The sequence below is a fragment of the Schistocerca cancellata genome, chromosome 3 (assembly GCF_023864275.1).
Source record: "Schistocerca cancellata isolate TAMUIC-IGC-003103 chromosome 3, iqSchCanc2.1, whole genome shotgun sequence".
In the NCBI taxonomy this organism is placed as follows: domain Eukaryota; kingdom Metazoa; phylum Arthropoda; class Insecta; order Orthoptera; family Acrididae; genus Schistocerca; species Schistocerca cancellata.
In genome coordinates, this window is record NC_064628.1 from 105,348,636 (window position 1) to 105,369,568 (window position 20,933).

At 44.3% G+C, this 20,933-nt stretch overlaps 1 protein-coding gene and 1 pseudogene across 1 annotated transcript in view; both read right to left on the reverse strand.

The window, feature by feature from the left end:
- Nucleotides 1-20,933, reverse strand: part of LOC126177117 (uncharacterized) — a 571,356-nt gene that overhangs the window by 509,932 nt on the left and 40,491 nt on the right. The window lies entirely within an intron of this gene.
- On the reverse strand, nt 13,640-13,757 carry LOC126177361 (5S ribosomal RNA; annotated as a pseudogene).

A 20,933-nucleotide genomic window follows, 5' to 3' on the forward strand; every position in this document is an offset into this window, starting at 1 on the left:
TATTTAATTATTGCAGTTGGCACTTGACACGACAATGATTAAGAAAGAAAGAAGATACAGATTCAACGTCCCATCGACGACAACGTCATTCCTGACGGTGTGGAAAAGAAGGGAGACTATGTGGCGGGTAGTTTGCATCTTGGGCGCGTTACTACGGGTGTCGACAGGCTTACCGTTTCACATCGTATCATTTGACGACCAGGGGTATATTCTCTACGAATACAATGCATGCATCGCATCCTCTATTAAATGTATCCATCGTTAAGTCATAAATATTCGTTTTAAGTCCACTCGTAATAGCTGAATCCTAATACACTATGTATTTCACAGTAGTTTTTTGCTTTTCTTTTAACCAAAAGCTAGTCTCTGTGCTGCTTACAGATGGTGCGCCAGCGTGGGTACTTCTTTGTAACAGTTCGTTACAATTATAAGCTACGCGCCGTGGTAGTCTCGCTCTCGACTCCCATTTAGCCGCTTGTGACGTCACACCAAGCTTGCGTGAAACATGGGTAGATGCATGCAATAGGAGGACTTTCTCTTCTGCTATCCTGAATTCAACGTGCATCGTCACTGAGTTTAGTCACGGATGAATGCATCATGTTTAACGTATCTCAACAATATTTTAGGCAGAAATTTCGCAAAATGAGTGACTAATAATGATGTTGTAGTAAGAGTTCGTATTAAATCATTCCACTCACTGCCATTGTGCCACTGTGCATTTAAAAAGCTGTACCATCTTGTGATGGTAGCATACTGCGCATTATTTTTGTTGAACTTTAACCTTACTATCCATCCCTTTACTGAATCGACTCTAAGATACAACAAGATCTTTCTAACGCAGAAAAAATGTGCTCTTTTCAGTGTTGCTGGAAAGAACAACTTCTGAAGTGACCGTTTTGCAATATTTGCACCTGAACTTGGCTCAGTTTCTGCAGTTTTATATTTAGCTGCATGTTTCTGGTTGAGTATGATTCACAATAAGCGCTTAGTCAGGAAGATGTAGTGCCCCAGGTATGTTAAATATGTATGTCAAATTGAAGTTCTTTTACGTTTTTCCTTCGAGAGATATCTTCCTACAAAGAAGGCCAAAAAATTTTAATGTTTTTCTCTGCACGTTTTCTGGGGTACTTTGATGCATTATAGTCGCTCACAAAGTGTTTTACACAGTGCCACACCGTGTTTTTCTGATTCACGGTCAAAAGTTGTATAGGATCTGAAAACAAGAGGTTCCTAGTTGCTATTCGTCTGTATTAAGAAAGGTTTATAACTTTGGGGTTTGCTTTCTTTCACCACACCCTTGTCGAAGAACTTCTCAAATATAGGACAATATTGGGTATTACGAGCTCAAATTTTGTACGAGTTCATCTTTATGGTATATCTGTACCCATGCTAAATCTGAACAAAATCGGAAATGGAAGAGCGGGAAACTTTTGAGAATTGTGACTACTTAAGATGGAATGACCCTATTGGATAAATCAGCTATTGGACATAAAAAAGGGAACAACAATTCAGCTGAATACCCGGAAGACCACCATTAATCAACTATGCCAAGAAAACCTGAGGCACAACACCTTTTGTATAAATTAATATAACATGTATTTGAGATTAGATTAGATTAATTATTCATTCCATAGACCCATAAAAGAGTGAATCCTCCTGCATGTGGAACATGTCAGATAAATACATTACAAAAATGTGTTTAGAAAAACTTGAGTTTCATTAATTTTAATGACCATCAGTCAATAAACAGTAAAATTATGTACATGAATTAAATTTAAACTTTTAATATTAACAGGTTTAATACTTACATTTGATTTCATTAAATCCATCATTCAGACATTTGCTCTTGGCTATTACAACCAAGTATTGTCAAAAATTAAAGTATAATAAATTTTCATTAAAATGGTCTGCTGCACTTGTTGAGAAACTCATGGCTGGAATAGACGGAGTTGGCCACCAAAAATTCTTTTAAATATATTTAAATTGTGGCTTGTCTGAAACTAAACTCTTGATGGTTGCTGGTAACTTATTGAAAATATGCGTTGCTGAATACTGGACTCCTTTCTGGACAAGAGTAAGTGATTTTAAATCTTTATGTATTATTATTATTATTATTATTATTATTATACAAATTTGGCCGTTAAAGACCGTGAAAACAGTTATTTCTTGCGCTTCTGGGAAGTCTTCTTTCTCTCAGTCCACACTTCTTTCATTCTTGCGCTGAAGGCGGCTTTTCTCTCTTCAGACCATTTAGTTCCACAAGTCTTCTTAATTTTCAAACCGAAACCCGTGAATGAATTCAGTTTTTTTCTAAAAAGGTTTCTGTTAAATATTGTTTCCTGATCTATGTCCATTTCTTTTAGATCTCTTTCTGTGTTGATAAACCATAAATTTTTATTTTTTAGATTTGCGATGTACGAAAATATTTGTTTTGTAAGCCTATTCGGGTTCATCCTCATGATGTGAGCATAAAAGGAGCATCTTCTTTTTCTACTTTCGTCTGTAATTTTGCTGCACTTCGTATACACTTCTTTGTTGCTTTTTAGTCTGTATACAGGCTTGCCTTGATCATCTGTTATTTTCCTGTGTCCAAGAATTGTCCTCACAATTCTTCTTTCACGATTTTCTATCTGTTCTGCGTATGTAAAATTTGCCAGTGTTTCTGATGCATATAGTATCTGCGGTCTAATGACAGTCTGGTAGTGTGAGTTTAATGTTTTTGGATATACATTTTTTTGAATACATTTGTCTGCAGTAGTGAGTTGCTGTCTCTAGTTTTTGTATTCTAGCCCTGCAGGCTGGATGACCTTTTGCCACAGGCTGAATTAGTTCACCAAGATATTTAAAATGTTTAGATACCTGTATTTTCCCGTATTTCGTAGTTATTTTCTTTGGTGGATTTCTGATATTTGTAATGATTTCTGTCTTTTCAAATGAAATTTGCAAGCCTGCTTTTTCAGCAGTTTCTTTAAGTAATTCTATTTGTTTTATTGTGTCTTTTTGTGTATAAGCTAAACAGGCGAGATCGTCAGCGAAGGCAAAACAGTTTGTTTCAATGGCTTTGTAGCACTTCCCTCCAATTTGGACTTTCTCAACTCCATGTTTTTGCGTGAGTTTTCTCCATTCTGCTATGACTTTATCCAGAACACAGTTGAAGAGTACCGGGGACAGCGCATCTCCTTGTCTGACGCCGGTTTTGACCTCGAAATGCCGTGAAATTTCTCCTTGGAATTTTACTTTTGATGTTGTATTTGTTAATGTTTCTTTGATTATGGTGATTGTTGTTTCATCTATTTCATATTCTCGAAGTGTTTTGATGAGTGTGTCCCTATCGATTGAGTCATAAGCTTTTTTGAAATCAATGAAAGTTATGAAATATTTCTTGCTCTTTGTACATAAATAGTTCATTGTTGTTTTGAGGTTAAAAATTTGTTCGGCGCAGGATCTTCCTGGTCTGAAGCCAGCTTGATATTCTCCAAGTTTTCCGTCTATAATTGGTGATACACGATTGAGCAGGGCTTTTGATAGAATGTTGTATGGGACTGGGAGAAGCGATATTCCACGATAGTTGTTAACATCCCTTTTGTCACCTTTTTTAAACAAAGGGTGAATTAGGGCAGTTTTCCAGTGACTTGGGATTTTCTTGGTTTCCCATACTTGTTCAAGTTCTTTGTGTAGTGCTTCTACTGATGTTTCTCCCCCAAGCTTGAGCATTTCTGCTGTAATTGTGACTTCTCCACATGCTTTCCTGTTTTTGAGATTTTTGATTATGTTTGTGATTTCCTCTCGTGTCGGAGGTGTTGAGTGTGTTGGTAATGTTTCTGGTTGCGTAAAACTGAGAGTCCGGATGGGTGTTTGGCAGTTTAGTTTATGTATATTATTCTTATTCCTAGTATTGACACTGAGGTAGACAGCGCAAGAATTCTGCTGTCTTGTGACGCATGAGGGCCACGAGAATGAAATGATACATTAGACCGCGGCCAACGACGCACCGTCATTTCTTGTTCGCCCCCACACGTGAACACATTTAGAAGAAAAGTGGGTAATACTGCATGAAGTACGCTACGTTGTACACTTAACATTGCTTTGCTGTGTATGTGTTTCTGGCATGTTGGGACGATTCGTCACAGCTATTCCTTTTGTTGGCTGAATACCGGTTACGAGTCTTTTCTTATCCCAGGGTTCGAACCGGATACCGTAGCATCTTGCGATAGCGATCTCGATTAATGAGGCAGTACTCTGCGGCTAATATTCTCGTTATAACCATGCAGGGTACATAGATGACGACAATCGACGTTGTATCCGTGCGCTGTACTCGGGGATCACTTTCGTCAAAAGAGTAGGATGTCACGCCACAGCATGTCGACCACGGAGTGTCCCTCGGTGATACAAGACTTGACGCGCCAGAGCCGGCCGTCAGTTTCCCAGTGAAAGGCGAGCCGCGGCCGCTGATGACGGGATGGCCCTGGTTCTGGTGCGGTCACTGTGGTTTAGGCGCCTCCCCGACACCAGATCCATTAGCGACGCAGAGGCCGACAGCCAGTCAATAACGTGTATGCACGGCCGCCGCCAACGAGAATGAACTTCCCGGCGGGATGAAAATAGCCAGTCACAGCTCGTCACGTTGTGTACAGCAACTAATCCCAGGTTTAATCGTCCCCCCCCCCCCCCCCCCCAGGAACTTCGACGCATTTCATTCTAGATTTAATTTATGATGTACGAGGTGCGACAATAAAGTAATGAGACTTATGTGAAAAAAAATGTTGCTTACCGTTCTACATCTACATGATTACGCTGCAATTCACATTTAAGTGCTTGGCAGAGGGTTCATCGAACCACAATCATACTATCTCTCTACCATTCCACTCCCGAACAGCGCGCGGGAAAAACGAACACCTAAACCTTTCTGTTCGAGCTCTCATTTATCTTATTTTATTTTGATAATCATTCCTATCTATGTAGGTTGGGCTCAACAAAATATTTTCGCATTCGGAAGAGAAAGTTGGTGACTGAAATTTCGTAAATAGATCTCGCCGCGACGAGAAACGTCTTTGCTTTAATGACTTCCATCCCAACTCGCGTATCATATCTGCCACACTCTCTCCCCTATCACGTGATAATACAAAACGAGCTGCCCTTTTTTTGCACCCTTTCGATGTCCTCCGTCAATCCCACCTGGTAACGATCCCACACCGCGCAGCAATATTCTAACAGAGGACGAACGAGTGTAGTGTAAGCTGTCTCTTTAGTGGACTTGTTGCATCTTCTAAGTGTCCTGCCAATGCAACGCTCGCCTTCCCCACAATATTATATATGTGGTCTTCCCAACTGAAGTTGTTCGTAATTTTAACACCCAGGTACTTAGTTGAATTGACAGCCTTGAGAATTGTACTATTTATCGAGTAATCGAATTCCAACGGATTTCTTTTGGAACTCGTGTGGATCACCTCACACTTTTCGTTATTTAGCGTCAACTGCCACCTGCCACACCATACAGCAATCTTTTCTAAATCGCTTTGCAACTGATATTGGTCTTCGGATGACCTTACTAGACGGTAAATTACAGCATCATCTGCGAACAACCTAAGAGAATTGCTCAGATTGTCACCCAGGTCATTTATATAGATCAGGAACAGCAGAGGTCCCAGGACGCTTCCCTGGGGAACACCTGATATCACTTCAATTTTACTCGATGATTTGCCGTTTATTACTACGAACTGCGACCTTCCTGACAGGAAATCATGGATCCAGTCGCACAACTGAGACGATACCCCATAGGCCCGCAGCTTGATTAGAAGTCGCTTGTGAGGAATGGTGTCAAAAGCTCTCCGGAAATCTAGAAATACGGAATCAACTTGAGATCCCCTGTCGATAGCGGCCATTACTTCGTGCGAATAAAGAGCTAGCTGCGTTGCACAAGAACGATGTTTTCTGAAACCATGCCGATTACGTATCAATAGATCGTTCCCTTAGAGGTTCAAATGGCTCTGAGCACTATGGGACTTAACAGCTGTGGTCATCAGTCCCCTGGAAGTTAGAACTACTTAAACCTAACTAACCTAAGGACATCAGACACATCCATGCCCGAGGCAGGATTCGAACCTGCGACCGTAGCAAGTCGCGCGCTTCCGGACTGCGCGCCTAGAACCGCGAGACCACCGCGGCCGGCCCCTTCGAGGTGATTCATAATGTTTGAATACAGTACATGCTCCAAAACTGCAAACCGACGTCAATGATATAGGTCTGTAGTTCGATGGATTACTCCTACTACCATTCTTAAACACTGGTGCGACCTGCGCAATTTTCCAATCTGTAGGTACAGATCTATCGGTGAGCGAGCGGTTGTATATGATTGCTAAGTAGGGAGCTATTGTATCAGCGTAATCTGAAAGGAACCTAATCGGTATACAATCTGGACCTGAAGACTTGCCCGTATCAAGCGATTTGAGTTGCTTCGCAACCCCTAAGGTATGTACTTCTAAGAAACTCATGCTAGCAGCTCTTCGTGTCAAGTTTAGTGTTGTCTTGTTCAAAGTAGTTCCCTTCTGACTGCACACACTTTTTCCAGCGCTTCTGCCATTGATGGTAACATTTCTGGAACTCATCTTCCGTAATATCCTCCAAGACCCGCGTCACAGCTTTTTGGACATCTTGTGTTGTTTGAAAATGGTGTCCCTTGACCGCCATTTTGAGCCTTGGAAATAGAAAAAAGTCGCACGGAGCGATATCTGGTGAATAAGGTGGCTGTGGTAGTACTGAAATTGCTGTACTGACAGAACAGTATGCGATGTCGCATTATCGTGATGCAGAATCCAATTATCAGCATTATTGGCATGGACACGAATTGTTTCTAAAATTTCTTTGCAGTAAAATTGGTTAACTGTTTGTCCGGGAGGCACACATTCTTTACGAACAATTCCCTTGGAATCAAAGAAACACACAAGCATGCATTTAACTTTTGACTTTGACATGCGAGCTTTTTTCGGTCTGGGTGATCCCTTTGAGGACTATTGCGAACTTGGGCGTTTTGTCTCTGGATCGTACTGAAAAAAACAACTCTCATCACCAGTGATAACACGGCTCAATAATTCTGGACTGGTTTCTGTTTGCTCAAACAGATCGGCTGCCACAAAAAAAAAAAAAAAAAAAAAAAAAAAAAAAAAGAGGTTCAAATGGCTCTGAGCACTACGGGACTCAACATCTTAGGTCATAAGTCCCCTAGAACTTAGAACTACTTAAACCTAACTAACCTAAGGACATCACACACATCCATGCCCGAGGCAGGATTCGAACCTGCGACCGTAGCAGTCCCGCGGTTCCGGATTGCAGCGCCAGAACCGCACGGCCACCGCGGCCGGCTCGGCTGCCACATTTTTCCGTGTTCCTCGCTGTTGTGGTGTGAGATTTCTGGGGACCATTTTTGCACAAATCTCTCTCATGCCAAGATCTTCAATTATTATTAAACGAACCGTTACTCGATTGATGTTCAGTTCTTCTGCCATCATTTTCACGGATAGTCTTCGATCAGATCGTACGAGTTGACGCACCCTGGCCAAGGTGACATCCGTCCGTGAGGTTGATGGTCGTCCACTGCGGTCTTCAACATTCGTTCTGCCTTCACTAAACATTATATGCCAACGAAAAACTTGAGCTCTTAACCTAACCTCCTCTCCAAAAACCTTCTGAAGCTTACCGCAAGTTGTTGTCGCGTTTTCACCCAATTTAACGCAAAAAGAAATGGCATACAGTTGCGCAATATTATGCTGTTCCATTTCCGTGACGAGAGACACAAACACGTGTTAACTTATTAGAGTATAACTCACGACTGAGCAGTTGCATCTATGTGCCGCTTTGACTAGAATCAGCTTATATGCCAAGGTCAAAGGTACTGTGCCTGCACAAGCCTTCAGGGTTGCCACATCTTGCAAAGAAAATCAGTCTAATTACTTTATTGTCGCACCTCGTAAATGTAAACCTTCGAGTTCTAACAGTTGTTCAAGCGTTACTTAGGTGTTGCAAACGTGATTGCACAGTACAAGCAACACCGCTGTTAGCTCTCGCACCACCATCAACTCTCGCGCTGGCTGCTCGAAACTGGCCAGCGCATCAACGGAACTGAGGCGAACTAACACAACGCGTGTTAACAAACGAGAGTTTGTATTTTACTTGCCGGCATTTCGAACTGGTTACCTGGCCAGTGTGGTACACCGTCGGTTTTACGCTCGAGAAACGTGAAGGGAAGATAATGGCGTAGACACCGGTACCCTCGCAAGTGTAGCACGGCAACATAGTACGTGTCTACATCAATATTATTCAGACGATATCACTTTGTTCGCAGAACAGTATGTATGAATCCACGATACCTCCAAACAAGCTACTCTCCATTTCAATTCTTAAGTCTGATATTTTCGTGAAAATGTAATGCAGTTTGCGTTCTTTACATTATGTCCTCTCGATTGTTCAAGACAACAATAGACAGCGTTGAGAGAACATTTTTTTCCTTACTGAACGGTGATGTACCTGAAGTGGCGGAGCACAATCGTTCTCGCTGGTCGACCTTCGTGCAGGAGCGTCAGGCCAGATAACCGGACGATGTCAGTTTGCCTACTAACCATTACAACAGCAACAGTATCAACAATGGTACGATAGTGGAGTGTTCACAGTGTCAAACAGAAGCGCTATACGTCATAGATTCGACACTAGTCGAACAACAATCTCTTTATTTTTGTTGGTGTCAAAGTTTATCGGCGGGTGTATACGACCGAAAGTAAGGATGAATACTGCCGAATTTAAAGTAGCAGCTGGTTTATGTCTGCAAAGTAATAAGAGAAACCAATACCGTAGACTGTTCATGATGCTAGTTTGCCATAAAGTTTACTGAAAATTAAATGCCGCAGTGACAAAATAGCCTTGATATAATGTTCACGGTGCGAGAAATATTTCTTACTGATCTTTGTGTGTGACTATCACTCTAAAAATTACAGTAAATTGTAACATAATAAAACGTTGTATGCGCCGCTACGTATTGATTAATCAACTTATTTTATCTCTTTGGGATGTATGTTTGTAGCCTACGCAACAAGGCGATTATCAACTGCCGTCCAAAGTGAAAACAGAGAAAAAAAAAAGTTCAAATGTGTGTGGAATCTTATGGGACTTAACTGCTAAGGTCATCAGTCCCTAAGCTTACACACTATTTAACCTAAATTATCCTAAGGACACACACACACACACACACACACACACACACACACACACACACACGCACACACACACACACACACACCCATGCCCAGGAGGACTCGAACCTCCGCCGAAACCAGCCACGGACATAGAAAAAAAAAAAAAAGAGAAGAAAACATTTTGCTGTGGGATTGAATCCATAAATCTCAGCATGCTAGAGCCTGCGATCTCACACACTATATTGTCGTGTTATTTCGCAGGATGCAAACATTTTGAGAGATAAGTGAATTAATCTAGGCAACATATTCTGAAAGAAAGCTAAGTAGGATCGACGAGTTTAGGTAAGATGTCGGGCATTTTAAACCACATCACCATTCAGTCCGTTCTCCGATTACTATCTCCAACAGTAACCCTGAGTTCGTTTTGCTTTCTTTGAAGTCCAGTACGACGTAAGCTATGAATTTCTGCAAGGTTGATGTTTCCTTGTATTGTTCACAATATCGCAGAAATTACTGCCAAATAACTCATTTATCCACATCGCTAAGGCATGTGTATGGTTTTCACTTCCGTGCTTCTCCTTCGAGATAAATACGTACTTCTGTTCCTTTCATCTCAGCACCGCGTCCCTCTTGCTATAATCTGCACACCACGACTTGCTCAGTTTTTACATTTTGCTTGTAAGTTCCATCGTCTTTCCGTCTGTACTATCCCTGCTTTCTCCTTATCACCAACAAATTTAATTTCCTGAATAGCAAGCTTCGACTGTCGTAACGCGCGCTAGTATAATTGGAGCGCGCCTGTCTGCAATTAGTCATGCGACCGGCTGTTGCTGGGCATATGGTTCGCCTTGCTAAGCTGTTGTACTCCCTGTGCGTTTAAGCTGCACCAGCTCTTTTCTCAGCAATAGAGAGAAAGCTTTGCAACATTATATATATTCTGCAAGATACACGCAGGAGTAACCAATTACGCTCTTGGTACTTTAGCAATAAACCACACCACGATGCAGAACGCATCTCTGCCACTGTAGTTAGCACCTGTGACGCTTTCATGCTTGCTTAATGAAACGGTAACGAAACGCGCCGCTCTTCTTTGGATCTTCTCTGAAAGCTTGTTAAATGAAACGGTAACGAAACGCGCCGCTCTTCTTTGGATCTTTTCTATTTCCTCTGTCAGTCCTATCTGGTACGGATCCCACTCTGACGAGCAATACTGAAGTACTGGTCGAACGAGTGTTTTGTAAGCTACGATCTTATGAGCTGATTGTGTTTCCTAAGGATGCTTCCAAGGAATCTCTTGCATATGCCTCACCTGTTGTTAGTTTTATGTTGTCGTTCCCCTTTAGGTCACTTCCTACATATGGATGCGACCTCTTTCACTGTTTGTTAGCTGCTATCGTGTAATAATACAATAATGGGTGTTTGTGGCTATTTAGGCGCAATACATTACATTTGTTGTCTCATGCATCAGGTAATTTATACATATTTTCCACAGTAATGGACCTGCGTCACACTCTAGACGTGGGAGAATGACATGTCGCTTTCTGTTTGCTACAAACTGTTGAATACAGTCACACAGTCTGTCCGATATTTCGTACGCTCGTATTGTTGTTCACTAGGCGGCACCGCGCAACTGAATCAAACGCTTTCTGGAAGTCAAGGAACACGGCATCAATTTGGGCGTCAGTATTATCTCCTATATCTCGCCCACAGACAGAGCGAGCCGGGTTTCACACGGTCGTTGTTTTCAGAACCCTCTTGATTTCTACAGATGAGTTTTTGGTCAACATATACCAGGTATAGACGTATGAAAACGGAATTTGGTTGCAATAATTACACGTCTGTTGTTTGAAACTGATAAACAATGTTTTATTCAAAATAGTCTCCACTGCTATTTATATATTTCTCCCACCTCTTCGGCACGCTATGAATGCCACGCCAAAGAAACAGTTCTCTTGAAGCTAACCAGTCAGCGAGCCATTTTCGTACATTTTCATACAAACTGAAGCGTTGTTCAGCGACAGCATGTCCCAGTGATGCAAGCAGATGATAATCGGACGGAGCCAAGTCTTGAGAATAAGCCGCATATTCTAGTATTTCCTAAGTGAACGCCTCGATCATTTCTCTGACGCCTTTTTCTGTGTGTGATGAGGCATTATCATGAAGTAATATGACTGTTGCGCCGGCCGGGGTGGCCGAGCGGTTCTAGGCGCCACAGTCTGGGTCTGCGCGACCACTACAGTCGCAGGTTCGAATCCTGCCTCGGGCATGGACGTGTGTTAGTGCTCAGAGCCATTTGGACCATTATGACTGTTGCCTTTGTCCATATTCCGGTCGTTTTTCACGTAATGCTTGATTTAAATCGATCATTTGCTGTTGGTAGCGATCATTGTTAACTGTTTCACCAGGTTTTAGCAGCTCATAATAGATGGCAGCCTTCTGATCCCAACAAATATTGAGCATCGTCATCTTTCCAAAGCGATTTGGTCTTGCAGTGGATGTGGATGGTTTGCCTGGATTCACCCACGATTTACGACGCTTAGGCTTGTCTAAATATATTCATTTTTATCATCTGTCACTATTCGATGGAGAAACGACTTTCTTTTGTATCTGACGACAGCACTTCACAAAGCCGGACGAAGTGGCCGACCGGTTCTAGGCGCTTCAGTCCGGAACCGCGCGACTGCTACGGTCGCAGGTTCGAATCCTGCCTCGGGCATGGATGTGTGTGATGTCCTTAGGTTAGTTAGGTTTAAGTAGTTCTAAGTTCTAGGGGACTGATGACCTCCGAAGTTAAGTCCCATAGTGCTCAGAGCCATTTTTGAGCATTTCACAACTGGTCTTTCTATTTGCTTGCTATCTTTCTTTCAGTTCATGCGGAACCCATTTTCCCCCTTTCTGCACCTTTCCCATAGCTTTCAGCCGAAGATAAACGGCTTCCTGTGTCACATTCAATTGTTACGTGAGTTCCTATTGAGTCTGAGTATCATCTTCATCCAATAAGGTCTGCAATTCGTTGTCTTCGAACTTTTTCGATGTTTTCTACGCTCGTTGTTTCTCGCGTCAAAACCAACACTTTTGAAATTTTTTTGACCACTCGAAACACTGTTTTCCCAAGAGCGTGTTCGCCGAAAGCTTCGACAAGCGTTCGATGCAATTCTGCAGCAGTTTTCTCCAGATGATAACAGAAAACCAATGCTGTCCGCAAGTCGTAGTGCGCAGGCTCGCACTCTACGTGTTTACGGGTTTGAAGCAGATACCGATGTATGGAACTTTGATTACTGTGTGTTGACATTCGTCGTCAGCCGTTACAGGATGCAGATGGCGCTGCGGACGCGGTCTCAGGGGCCCCAAACTGGCGGCTAGCACAGTCTACGGTGAAACTCCAGTTTCATACTTCTACATCTGGTAGATACGTAAACAGTTCTATTAGTGATAACTGTGTTGGAAGCAGAGCGCTGTGGTAACCACAGTGAATTGGATAGTTCAGCATATCGCGTGGCTAGAATGTCGTCACAGCACGTACTGACCGTCGGTGTGAGAGTCGAATACAATTGACAAGACGCGCGATATCAAAGAAATTAATTGTGGCCAGATCGTGGGGACAGAATCTCCCAAGTTTCGCAGCCACAGAACTGTTTTTTTCGTACCGTTATTACTTGGATACTGCCGTGGCATTACGACTGACTGACAGTTCGACGTCGACTATCACATTGTAACAATGGATGGACAGGTAACCGTGCACAAAATCAATCTCCATCACAATGACTGTTATTACTCCACAAAACGAACTAAGGACAGGCAGTAACGGGAACTAGATTTGTCACGTGACTTTAGAGCCACGTTCCAAGCCAGGTTATCTCGCAGTTCAAGCACCGAGTGTGATCCCGGAAAACGCTTTTGCGGGAAATTGACACCGTTTGCGGTTTACGATATTAAGTTTACTGACAATGTGGTGGAGGAGGAGGAGGAGGACGAGGAGGAAAGAGCGACAGTATTGATGGAAAAGATTACCGAATGTGCAAGCAAAATGTTAAAGTCCAGCAAGAAGACAGCAGGAGAGAGGCAGTTCTGAGGTGGGAGGAATTCAACAATTTAATCTAAACGAAGAAGCAGCAAAGTGCATACAAAAAATATTCCAGTGGACAGGCGGCAATTTCTGCAATATTATGAACAATATGAAAATACACAATTCGCAGTTTTTGTAGCACCGAACTGAAAGTTGCAGTTAGTAAGACAACAGAAAAACTGCTCTGTGCATACTCCGTCTACAGACCACAAGTGGCTCATCGGGACTATCCGACGGCCGTGTCATCCTCAGTGGAGGATGCGGATAGGAGAAGCGTGGGGTCAGCACACCGCTCTCCCGGTCGTTATGATGGTATTCTTGACCGAAGCCGCTACTATTCGGTCGAGTAGCTCCTCAATTGGCATCACGAGGCTGAGTGCACCCCGAAAAATGGCAACAGCGCAAGGCGGCCTGGATGGTCACCCATCCAAGTGCCGACCACGCCCGACAGCGCTTAACTTCGGTGATCTCACGGGAACCGGTGTATCCACTGCGGCAGGGCCGTTGCCCTGCTCTGTGCAGAGGATTTAGATTTTACAAGGTGCCAGGATAAACGAGTCGTAATATGCAAACGAAACAATATATACTAACTGACAGAGAAACAGTGGAGCACACAGAAGAGGAAGTGAAAACGAAATGAAACTTTGCGGCTTGTAGGGTGTGTGATATTCGTCAGTGATTACAAAATCCAGCCAAATTTATAATGGACTTGGCAGTATGAGCTCACTTATCCTGGCGAACGAGATATACGGTCTCTGCAACTTGTGACGCCACACTAGTCGGCTTGTCCGACACACTTCGGGACTACTCGGCTCCTTGCAGGGCCCACGGGAAATCAATATTTAACTGACAAGGTACCCACTAAAGGTCATAATTTTGTCATGTGCTATCGAGAATATGCACGAATTTAGACACGCAGACAAGAATTACTAAACTCCTCTGAAATATTTACTCGCTCCTCACCAGAGACGGGTGCTGGTACTCGTTAAGACCTGCAGTGCCACGCACCGTGACTTCTCTCTCTCTCTCTCTCTCTCTCTCTCTCTCTCTCTCTCTCTCTCTAGCGGAGCTCGTCACTTATCAGTATCACGCTGCAGACCATCTGGTCTAGTCTGATTCGATTGAGAAGAGTGATAAAGCCGTTCTACCCCCTACCGAGACAAGGTGACACACAACTGTTGTAAACGGTCCTCGATATCGTTGATTGTGGGACTAGGACGGAGTTCACGTCAGAGCTGGTCCCAGACATGTTGTCTCGTATCTACAGATACCAGTGTTTCAATGTTGGCCCCTATTTTTACCAAAACCGAGGTGAAATCTTGCTACCCGTCGGTCAGGGGCCTGAAGATGGAGTAGTAAATCGCTGAAACTGGCAGCCAAATAAAACAAGTTTGGAAATTAGACGGCTGAAGGTGTTCGATTTGACATCCTGTTCTGTCACGGGGAGATCTGGGGGTCTTGCCGGGCACGCGAGTACCTCAACATCACGAAGACAGTTCACAGACCCAAGTGCCACGTGTGGACGAACACTGACCCGTTGAAAAAAATGGTACCACGGTATTGTCGAATGAGAGTAGCATATGAGGATTGATTTGATTTGATTTATTGCTCATTTAGAGACCTGTTGCCTTACATTTTATAACAGGTCGTAATTTTACAGCTTTTCAGGTAGATTACAAAACTTATTCCATATTACAAACAGCAATTATTTTTTTAGCAATTACAATGGAAGCAATAATAAATTAAAAATACATTAGAAATTGAAGAGAAAAAAAACAAAAGTATTCCAGATTTTAATTAGCTATGATGATAGATCATTGGAAAGACTTTGATAGTAACAGAGAGAGAGAGAGAGAGAAATGTTACTCTACATGAGCCAGCCTGGTCTGAAAGCATCAGAACTACTTCGAACCTTGCAGTCCCGGTTCGCTACAGTTTAATTTACTGATTAATATTTCTAAACACAATAACTCTTATGTACATTGTGGAAAGCGCAATGGTGTGCCAGTGTGTTGTTTCGTGCCGGCCGCTGTGGTCGAGCTGTGCTAGGCGCTTCAGTCCGGAACCATGCGACTGCTACGTCGCAGGTTCGAATCCTGCCTCGGGCATGGATGTGTGCGATGCTTCGTGTGTGTAGCAGTTTTCTGTTACACAGCCGTGTTTGCCTGTATTGGTCACGTAATGTCCTTGAGACATCATCAGCAATTTTATTTACTATCTCCCACTCGTCTTTGTCTCTTATTGGCCGTATCATGTCACTTTTTTACTGCGTTGATGTCTGGTGTGTTGGTCTGCATCGGTGACAGTGAAAAAGTGTGTGTTCTGGGCATCCGTGTTCCCCACTTGTACAAGCAGTACTCTGGCTGCGGCCTATGCGGTGTAAGTGAGCAGGGTAAGGTCCGGGACCTGTCACAAAGTGAGCAATTCCCCGACTGTGATCGATATGGCTCAGTCTCAGACGTTCCCTGATGCCCGAGAAGAACTGATATACCCTACGGCCCTTACCGCTTGCCTCCCATTCCCTTTGCCAGGTATCCACCTGCTACTTAACGAGTTGGCCCTTCTCGGTTATGTCCTGTCCGGTAATCTCCATTACCACCTCCTGTGTCCCCCTCCTCGGCCAGTACACTGCAGCCCGAAATCGAATGGTTATGTCGATAGGGAAGGTCTCAAGCACAACGCAGAGGGATTTCACTGACGTGGTATCGAAAGCTCCTGACAGCCCTAACAGGGCACTTCTCTGCCCTCGCCGCACGATGTTCCGATTCGTCATCAGACGTACTCGGTGGACCCATGCACTGGCTGCAAAACAGACCGCAGACTCGAAGAGCGCGCAGTGGTAAGTTCTCAGTGTGTGTAATGGTACCCTGAAGTGTATTGAGTCTGGCCAACATGTGTATGATCGTGGCAACCCTGTTACTCGTTGTTCTGGTGTGTTCGTCAAAGGACAGTCGTTTGTCGAGTTGCACACCAAGATATCGCGTTATCCGTTGTCTACGTGTGCTAATGTCATGTAGTTATATGGTTGTAGTGTTCCTTTGAGTAGAATATAAACTGTTTTGTGTAGAGCTATCTGAAGTTTATAACGCTGGCACCATTGATCGATGCTTGTGAGTAGCTGTGTTGACCGGCGTTCGAGTTGCGCTCTTGAGTCCGCAGAGACCACCACCAGTAGGTCACCTGCGTATGCTATCGCCGTGTTCGCACGGTTATCCCCATCCAGTTGATGTAGGAGGGGTTCAAAGGCGATATCCCAAAAGATGAGGCAACAGACTGATCCTTGCGGGCACCCTTTGGTGATTCTTTTAACCACTTTCTGATTTCGCGCGCGCCGTTCAACGACCCTGTTTCTACGGTAGCCCGAGAGGCTAGACCACCGCGGCCGGCAACAGTGGTTAGTACCTTATTTGGTGCGTCATCTATAGATGTTCCCGCCCTGAAACCGAACTGATGCGTACTAAAGGCCTGGCCAGACAGAATGCGGCCTGGCCGTCCGGCCTGTGGCCTTGAGCCGTAGCCGGCAGGCCGCACTGTTGAATCGCTCGTTACTGTATGGCGGTGGCTACACAGAGTGCGGCCCTGACGCACCGGCACACGGCCTGCCGCACCGGCCGCCGCCGGGTTGTCACAGATTACAGGTTCGCCGCAAGCCGGAGCGGCTGCTCTGTTGGCGCATTCAACTGCTCTGCTATCGCACTGGAAGCGGCGGCATGAGGCAGTTTTTGTCTTGCAGCTCGTAGTGCACGCATCATGGACACAGAAAGACTTACAGAGGAGGTGAGAGAATACAACTTTTTGTCTGATACACGCGATTCTGATTTGGAGGTAGAATACTTCTGCCCTCGATATACTCTTGGTAGAAATCTGAATTCTCAGAAATAGTGTTGTCACTGTGACGTCCATAACTTCCAATATCAACTACCGTAAACACCGTAGTATGGATCAACGATCGCCAGGAGAACTTGCTAAAAGAACTGTTTGTAACAGAAGAACTGGGATCCACTATCCTTCGGGCATTTTAACCTGATAGGCTTTCCGTCTATGCTTCCAAGGCAGTCCGGAAACCCCCAAAGTTCTAGAAATCCTCCTCCAGATTTCTTCCACACCTCTGTTGTAGGAGTATGTAAATACTTGGGCTGTAGAACAGTCCATATTGCCTGGCACAGTTATTTCACAATATCTGAGACTGTTGAACGTCCTAACCGAAAAGAGAAACCTATGGTCTGGTGACTGTCGCCTGTAGTCAAGTATCTGGAAAAGATTAAAATCTGTTATGCCAATAGAACGAATGGATAAGTTAACGACCAAAGATATGTTTGTTTAAATTCAATGACAATGGTATGAATACAATGAAACAAAACAATCTATTAAGTAGAAAGTTCTCTCTAGCGGGACATACGGAACTAGATGTTGGAGGAGGAGATTAGTGTTTAACGTCCCGTCGACAACGAGGTCATTAGAGACGGAGCGCAAGCTCGGGTGAGGGAAGGATGGGGAAGGAAATCGGCCGTGCCCTTTCAAAGGAACCATCCCGGCATTTGCCTGAAGCTATTTAGGGAAATCACGGAAAACCTAAATCAGGATGGCCGGAGACGGGATTGAACCGTCGTCCTCCCGAATGCGAGTCCAGTGTGCTAACCACTGCGCCAGGAACTAGATGTTACTATCGTTTGCTGTATTCGTAAACACTGCAATAAATTTATCACTCCACTCGTAACTACGTTGTGGGATAGCACTTTCTTACGCCGAACCTTTCACATGATACAGCAAAACTGAAATGGAATAATTTATGTGACTTCTGTTTGAAGCACAAAGAGGCCACAAACGGTAAAACTTACCTGAAACAAATGGTTAGCCTGTGCCTTGTATCAATTGGCTTTCTCCAGTTCGTTGTGCACTTCTCGGTGCTACCTTTTTATCAGGCTATGCATTTCCTCGAAACATTCTCGCGACATACGAAAATATTTGAAGAACCTATCTTCGTCAGACTCTTAGATCAATACACAGACGATGGTATTCTCCTAAGCTTTCTCTCTTGCTATTAATGTCGTGCACCCAACATCTGTTCTTAGTGCCATTTCGTATCGCTAGTGCGAGCTACTCATTTCTGCAATAAAAAAATAAAAAAATAAATAAACTCGCACAAAGATAACGCGTCCCGTGTGAGGATTCCAAATCGTCTAACGCCAAGACAATCGCGCTACGCATGCAAGCTTAATAATGGGGTTCGGCCCCTTCCACAGTGTAACACAACTGACGCATCAAGAGTCGCTGCGGCCGGCCGTTGCCTGTGTGGCGTCCCTGGCCGCTGACGGGTCCGGCCCACCGCTGCGCCGTCCGTCGCAGCGGCAGGCCGGATTCTGTGTGGCCAGGCCTTAAGGCCAAGGAGGTCCCTGTGCGTTTGTATTCGTTCCTGGACCTTGGCCAAGGTGTTAGTTAAGCATACGTGACGCAGGATGTCAGTGACGTGTCGCTGTGCCGTCACACTTCCCTCAATAACAACCATTCGAGACCTGAAGTTACACCCCACGGCTCCCCACAGTATGACACCAGGAGTAACGTTACAGAATCTCTCCAAAACATTGGAGGAATACAACCTCCCTCTTGGTAGTCGCCATACTCGTCGACGATAGTCAACCGGGACAGTGCAGAACCGCGAGTTATTTGCTGAACACAATGCGACGTCTGACCAAAGCATGGGAGGATTGTCGTGTCGTGCAGCATGCAAGCACTACCCCTTCACGTCGACGCCTGCCGTCTGAGATCATTCTGCGTCAATCCGCACCATTAGTCACGGACTACCAGCAGCCGGACTAGGGAGTTACTGTTCGATGCGACAGCTGCCGCCAACACCATAAGACAGAAATGTGTTGAAATGTGTGTGAAATCCTATGGGACTTAACTGCTAAGGTCATCAGTTCCTAAGCTTACACACTATTTAACCTAAAGTATCCTAAGGACAAACACACACACACACACACACACACACACACACACACACACACACCCATGCCCGAGGCAGGACTCGAACCTCCCCCGGGAACAGCCCCACAGCCATAAGACAGACGGCTGCATTTGGAGTGATGCCGTGGCCAGAAAGCATGGACTGCGGATGAATGGCATCGCTGCTCAACAACGAGAACTATCCGGCAAGTAGCTTCCGTTTTCACGTAGAACAATAGGAATATACACTATCTCATCGAAAGTATCAGGATACCTATTAGTGACCACCCTCGGCTTTATGAAGGCTTGAACTCTTCTGGGGACACTTTCAATGAGGGACTGACTGACTGAATGTGGAGGAATGACAGCTAATTCTTCCTCAAGAGCCGAAACCAGAGAATGTGTAAATTTTGGATGCAGCTGTCTGGAGTGAAGTCTACGTTCTAACTTATCTCAAAGGCGTACAGCCGGGTTCAGATCGGGGCTCTCTGCAACCGTCTCACTTCACGAATTTCATCGTCAACAAAACATTGCCTCACAGATGCTGCTTATGACAGGGCGCATTGTCTTGCTGATTCAAACAATCGTTGTCTCCCAACTGATCCTCTACCAAGTTAAAATCTTCTGGGCTGTTAGGCCGCTTCATATCTCCTAAAATAATCTACGTTTCGACCCCTCTGCTGGGGTCTTCTTCAGGAAGTTTCAGTGTGCACTATTGCTAGAGCACTGTCAGAGAACAGCGTCGCGTTCTCTTATAAATGGGAGTTTTCCCGCGTTTGAGCTGGGGAGGTGGGAGTATTGGTTAAAATTCTTGTAGCTAACATTGGTGGGCCATCGTTGTAAGTTAATATCCCCGCGCTGATACAGAAGAAGGGTCGTTTTTCGATAAACTATTGTAGATACTATTGGTGGCCTATCGTCATTGGATAGAAAGGCACCGTTCCAAACTTACGCTGGAGAAAGGTTATTGATCGAAATTCCTTCTACTGTTATTGGTTGGCCATCATTGGCTAGCTGCAAGACGGACAGAGGAAGATAATAACTTCTAAAAAGTATTTCGAATATTTGACAGAAGTATGTTTTACCAACTAGATGTCTCAGTTTACCTGATAAATGACGTGCTAAAACGTAAAGAAAAATGGTAGCCAGGCATCTTTCTTTAATCAAAACAAAATAAAAGATTTTCTCCGACGAAAACCGGATACACCTGATTGCCTCCACAATGCAGGCTTCCGCCAGATGTCATGTGGCTGTGGCGAAGTGTATATAGGCGAAAAGGGAAGAACTATTAAAGAACACATTAAGGAGCACAAACGGCAGACGCGGCTTAAAGTGCAAAATCAGCAGTAGGGGAACATCATGAGAACTGTGCTACTGACATAGATTTTAACAACATTTGTGCTGCCTAAGAAAACCAACATTTACAGAAGAAAGGTCCGACAAGCGGTTGAAATGTTCAAGAATGCATGTAATTTCAATATAGGGGACGGCTATAGGCTTCCGGCATCGTGGCTCCCCGCCATCAAGGAAGTGAGTATGCGACCGCGGTGTGCGAGAAATACAAACAAAGCGCTGCAAGTCACCTCGGCGGACAGTGATATTTTGAGTAAACATTCCCCTTCTCTTGCTCTGCCCGTTTCGGATATAGCCAATGATGATGGCCAGCCAGTAGCAGGAGGAGGAATTTCAACCAACAACCCTTCTCCAGCGTAAGTGTGGAATAGTACCTTTCTATCCAATGA